Here is a 6,643-nt window from a genome sequence, read left to right on the forward strand (position 1 = left end):
ATACCCGTAATGACATCACGCCTTTTTATTTTAATCACACAACCTGTCACATGCATATCAAAACATGAATGTGTCTCCATTTCTTCTCAGGGGGATGAACTGTTTTGAACTGGATTGCTGGAGGCTCTTTGTCCTGGGCAGGGGAAACATTGAAGAGTGTGACTACAGCGCCACCTGTTGATCATTCATGGCTGCAGGAGGAGGAATCAAATGAATGACCAGGACGAGTTAATAGTAGGCTGCTGGTAATTTTAGAGCTCAAAGCAGGAGGACATGAAGCTTCAATCACTTTCCCACCATCTGCCAACTACAGTCAGTGATATCTTCAAATATGATATGGACATCATAGATTAAAAAAAAATACAGCGACAAACAGAAAAGCGCAGGACTGTGGTTCTATGTAGAAGTAGAGTGGAGATCACAAAGAGCAGGTTCATGACCCATCCTCCTACACTCCCCATGCCTCAAAGACTCTGGTGAACAATTAGTCAGGATGGAAGCACAGCGTGAAGAAGTAAACACTTGTAACGTTCACGATCGACTGTGCTTTCTGTTCTATCCACTGTTTACTTTGGAAGCAACAAGGGGAGACAGAATCGTGTTCCACTTTCTTCTATCTATGTTTTGCAACTAAAGTAAAAAAGAAAAAGCTAAGTCAGCAAATCTCAGTTGAAAGCCATCAACAAGAGTCCAAAGTTTTGGCTCTGGTCTTGAGGAGGGTTTTGTCTAACAGACTGTACACGTGAGTGCATGAGCAAGTGAGAGTACGACTGCATTTGCAAATATTTGTTTGTGTGAGTCTCCATCTCGGTCGGTCTCCATCTTGCTTTTGTGTCTTTGCAGTTGCTACGCCGAAACCATCCCAGTTCCCTGTAAGGCATCATAATGGAGCCAGGAAGAGCATCTGGCACTTTGAGGCGGCGAAAACGATCGCCCCGCATCGACCTGCCACTCTTCCCCCATCTACCATAATACCGTTTTCACGTTTCATTCTCCCCCAGCACCACGAAAGACTGCGCAATCACAAAGGCCCAATTAGCCAAGAGCGGACCACGATTTCGCTCTGGGACCGGTGGGCCAATGGCATTGGGCGTCGCGCGGCGAGGGCCTATGGGGCCGCGGCACAGGTGGGAGGGGGATGTCTGTGGGGCGGAGGTGACACACTGACATGGATGGAGAACGCTTCGTTGTTTCTGGTCATTTGTGTCACCGAAGTTTTGATTGATGATGGTTGGGATGTTTTTCCCACTCTCCCCTGAGATTCCCAGCACTCTGGAGGGGGTTTCCACAATGATCACCCCCAGCCGCGAACCCCTACTTTAAGTTTGGCCTCACGCCACACTGACACACATCTACACAGACTTTTTGTTCCATTTGGGGCCCCAGATGGCCGCTGCCCACACATCTGTATTGTGAAGCTCTAAATATAGGCCCAGTCCGTGTTTGTGAGAATATGTGCACATGTGGCGCTGCGCTCGTACGCACACCGAGGGTACGCTGTTTAATTGTGGCACAGAGCGTAGAGATGACATGAAGAAAAGAAAAAGAAAAAACAAAGAAGAAAAAGAAAAAGAAAAAGCAAAGTACATATGAAGTAGCCGAATGTAGATTTGTGCGTGTGAGTGTAAAGAGAAAAGCCCGAGGGACGGTAGGTGTGTGGGCGGCTGGGAGAGATGAACAAAAGAAGCAGAGAAGAGAGATGAGGAGCTGCACATTGCCAGTGAGGATTTGATTGGGTGGGTGGGTGGCGGCGGTGGTGGTGGTGATGCGGAGGGGGGGTGTTGAAAAAGGATCTTCCCTCAAAGCCTCGCTAAGATATTCCTGGAGCGAGATCGGGTTTCATTTGGCTTGTAGTCCTGCACACAGTGCTTACACCGCACCAGGAGATAAAACCATTTAATATTCATAAATAACTCGACTAATATTCTCCGGGTGATGTGACAGATAATAGTCAGATTTTCTAAATCGGTATGGCTCGAGAGAGTGTGTGATTGGACTCGTCTGGTCGACAAAGCGTCATTAGCATGTCAGAGGCGTTTCGTTAGAAACCGGTTCTCTCCGTAACAGCTGCTTGTCTGGCAAATTACTCCATTCATGTGTGGGGGCGCATGCGCGTTTATGAACGCGCGTGTTCACTATAAACAAAGGAGGAAGTGAACAGAAGGCTTCATCACAACTACCAAAACACCAAAAGTGCGTGTGTGTGTGTGTGTGTGTGTGTGCTCCTTGCGTCGCGCGCTCACTTTGATGAGTGAAGAAATCTCCATCACCCTCTTGGTTTGGAGTGGATGTGTGCGTGTGCACGTGGAGTGTGCTTGTGTGGTGTGTTTGTATGTGATTGCATAAACATGGTGTCAGAGTGATGAGATGTTCCCTCCATCCATCTGCTGCGCTGGCATTTACATCGTAAAGAGGGCTACAAACGGGAAAGAGTTAAGAGAGGAAACGACGGAGATAATTGGTGCTGTGAAGAGATTCCACGATGTTAGTTTTGTCGCTGCAGTAATAAACGTGCCCTCGTGTCACCGAGGGAGCTCGGTGGGGTTTATTCCGACGTGACCTTTCAACACAAATGAGGGTTTCTAAGAAATTTGCTGGCGAACGTGGAGGAGTGAACTTGTTGTGTCTCTTCCTGTGGCTGCGGCGAACGTGTGCTTCTCTGAGCTCATGTGCGAGAGGCAGAGGCAGAGCGAACGCTCATTGTTCTGTTCTTCCTTATCTATCGTCTCGGCAGAGAGCCCGTGCTGTTTCCCCCCTCAGCCATGTGACCCCCCACTCTGATACAGCACGCCCTCGTCTCCACAGATAACAGGCCACCCTAAAAATACTCCTCTTTCTACCACTTTGCTCTATTCTCCTCACCTCCTCTGGCTCACTGTATCCCCCAGAGGCTTCCTGGCCAGGAGTTAGCTCTTGCCAGACGAGAATACCTCTGGGCGCTTCCTAAAGTCACAGAGGTCTTCTAATTCTACATCTTTTTTTTTGTCTTCCACCGCTCACTGGAGTGGAGGCCATTGGTGTTACAGTATTGGTTTGTACAACAAGAGTGCAACTCAGACTGTTACATCACAAGTTTTTCTTATCATTCTCTACAATAATTCCTCATCCCCCAACAGCTACTTTCAGTCACCCACAGCCTGGACAGCCAGGGCAGATGGCATGTAGGAGGAAACGGTGAGGACAGACTCTGCCAGGCTCACATAATGATACATCAAGTCATTTACCATAACTCTACAGTACAATATTAAAGACACCATTGTTTCCCATGCCTCACAGGTTTGACAGTTTGAAACAATGCTAATTATGGCAAAACTGGACTTTTCTTTTGGGAGATCACGCAACCGCCGAGGATTTTGAGGCATTTCGATTGTTGTTATTATAATTTCTCCGCCGCTTCTCTCACTGACTGAACTCCTATCTGTTCTGGAGTATCTCTGACAATGCCCCTTGCTGGAGGTTGGAGGAAGTTTCTCACTAATTTAAAATGTTTTTATTCCACGCTGCTTTGCAGCATTTTGACATTTGGCTGCCGTTTTGTTCTTTTTTGTGTGTTTGCTACCGTGTGTGTGTGTGTGTGTGTGTGTGTGTGTGTGTGTGTGTGTGTGTGTGTGTGTGTGTGTGTGTGTGTGTGTGTGTGTGTGTGTGTGTGTGTGTGTGTCCTCGGCTCTCTTTTGGCCTCAGCCCACGCAAGTGACCAGAGGGGGCCTTGTGTGGGTGGACAACTCAATGGTGACCCCCCCACCCCCCTCCCTCTTTACCCCCCCTTCCCTGTTCTCTTTTCCTGTCTTTCGTCCAGCAGTGTGAGTTCAAAAAAGCAATACAGGGGCCCAAGAAGAGAAACAAGTCTTCTTCGCACCCAGTGTTAAGCAAACATTCACCAAAATCAAAAGATAATGTTAACATAATTCATGCACATGGAGGGAAAATCTGTGAATCTGAAAAAAACATGGCTGGTGGTGAAATTCCTCATGAAGTAACGACAAGTTAACTAATAATTAACCAAACAAAAACTGTTTAGATAAAGATTCAACTGTTAAAGCTGCACTAATCAGTGATTTTTATTGTATTACAAAAAAAAAGGATCAACTGAAACCACATAATGAAAAGGAGTTAGTCAGAGTGATGAACCCACGAACAAGTCAAAAGCCCTTCAGCTGTACAAAGCCGTCATTCAGCTACTAGTTAGTTTTAAAGCCTGGAGCATTACTTTGTCTGTTCACTCCTGCTGCTGCGAGGAGCTCTGTGTTACAGTCAGCACGGAAATCTTACCTGTCCTGCAGAAAGTGGTGTGAGGGGTCGTGCACGGAGCAAAACCAGGACGCAAATGGAAATACTGTATTAGTAAAAAGACAAAGCAACTTTTGGAGCCTGTTTTCAGTCGAGGGAGTCTATGTAGACTGCTAAATATAAATATTTAAATCTTTTGCTGTGTTTACACGGTCACTTATTTATCAGTCTGACTGATTTCCTTCAGATTAAGAGATTAGATTGTCCCTTTTTACACTGAAGAAAGCGATAAGCTTGATGAGCGCACACATGACCCCATGTTTAACTATATCCAGACACACACCGATACTGAAGATTTGTTTGTTGACTTGACTGATCAAGCTTGTTGTGTTTCCTTCTTTCTTTCTTTTTTTTTGCATTTCCTTTGAAACTACAACACAAAAGAAACATTCTCCTTGAGCAGTTGTGAATAAAGTATAAATCAGTTGTGCTTTGCTCCGCCATCTTTCTCTCACAAAAATCATCTGATCCCTAAGATGTGATTTAATGACAGTTTAAATCAAATCTACAATTAATACTGGCAGTGAGTTAACATTTTGTAACAACTTTAATTCTTAATCAATTATTCGGTCAATGGTTTGGTATATGCAATAAAAAAAAGCAAACAATAGTAAATTGAGCCTAAAGCAAGAGAAAATGTAGTTTTTAATGACATGTATCAGAAAGACACATTTTTGAATTCCCCCAACTACCACTGGTCTAAAGCAAAGCTTTAACTTAGTCAAATAAAGGTAAAATAATGTTTGTTTAAAAGAACAATGTTTGAAATATTTTAAATAGCTGATGCAGATTTCTTGAAAAAGAGAGTGACTTATTAAATAGAAGAAAACATGAGTTTGCAGTGAGTTGTGACCTCAGAGGAAGGTATGTGTGTGTGTGTGTGTGTGTGTGTGTGTGTGTGTGCCTTCCTTTGTGGAAGACAAGATAAGCGAATACGTTCCACTGAGGACTAGCAGGGATTAGGCCATCAAACTATAGACAATTGGCACTTTATCACGTTGCAATTTTCTTTATCGGTACACAAAATATATGAAATAGACCTTCACATGCACAGATAGAGACACAAAGAGAAGACAGAATAGTGCTCCTACCCTTTGATATCATTTGGAAGTGTGAGAGAATTATCTTGTGATTCTCAAGCTATGGTTTTTAAACTGCCTAAAAGCAGCGCTGCTTATTGTTGTTGTGACAAACGGCCCCAATGACAAAGAGGCAGGATTTGCTTTATCACAGCTTCATGCCAACGCTGCCCCCCCACATGGGTGGAAATAACACAAACTGCTGTTGGACACCAGAGAGCGAGCCAACACTTTGTGATGAGCTAAACTGAGACGTGTGGGCCTGACTGCGAAGTGGGAGGACAGAGGAGGGCAAAAGCTGGGCAAGTCATAACGAGAAAAAGCTCAGAACAGTCAAAACTAATTTGGGCTTTTCTCAATCAGACGAGGAGATGTCTGATCTAATATCTAAAGTGCCAAATCCATCAGCACATTTCAAATGCAATCATGAACACGCGAGCAACACAATTACTCTTTCATTTTTCTTTTATCTCTAATTATTGTCGGTTATTGTGTCTTTCTACTTAATGACACATCATTGTGAAGCAGGGAAAACAATTCAAGGGAAGTCACTTCAGTGATTGCCCCGAGACATAGGCCAAGGAGCATGCACACGGATCCATCACTCACATGGTTTACAGTTTATGTGGTGAGACTCTGGAGACTCGTTCAACGGGCAGTCCTGACGGGAGCCCGTCTCCGCGCTGTGACAGCAAGACGCTGCGATTCCGAGCCGTCCTGGAGCAAGACACTGAATCACTCTGAGATACAACAGCCTTAATCTTCAGCTGAATGTCACATGATTCATCCTACACCCGGCAGAAAGGACGGACCTAAAATATATTACTGCTCCAGAGATTGGTGGAGTTTCATTCTGAATGGGTTGCAAAAAACAAAAAGAGGGTAGAATTCATGTTTTCTTCTCTTCAGCGTCTACAGATTCACACACAAGCATTTCTATGTAACTGTCAACACAAACAGACACAAACACAAAGCAGATGTAGAACAAGTGTGAAAATCTACGCTGACTCTAAAACATTCATAAATTCATTCATGAATGTTGCAGCAGCTTTGTTTTCGTAGTGTATCAGGCTGGAAGTGTTGATTTTATTAATTTTTTTTTTTTTACAAGTAGTCATTTACAGCTCCGACATTCAGTTTTCGATGGGTATAGTACGCCGGAGAGCATTTACAACTTGAAGATGTTGTGCCTATCTAGGTCAGCTGAGCTCGATGTGGCATTGTCAGCTTTCTGCAGACTAAATAGGTCATGCTAACCAAGTGGGGGGGCAGAAGGG

Source organism: Lipophrys pholis (assembly GCF_963383615.2).
Source record: "Lipophrys pholis genome assembly, chromosome: 1".
In the NCBI taxonomy this organism is placed as follows: domain Eukaryota; kingdom Metazoa; phylum Chordata; class Actinopteri; order Blenniiformes; family Blenniidae; genus Lipophrys; species Lipophrys pholis.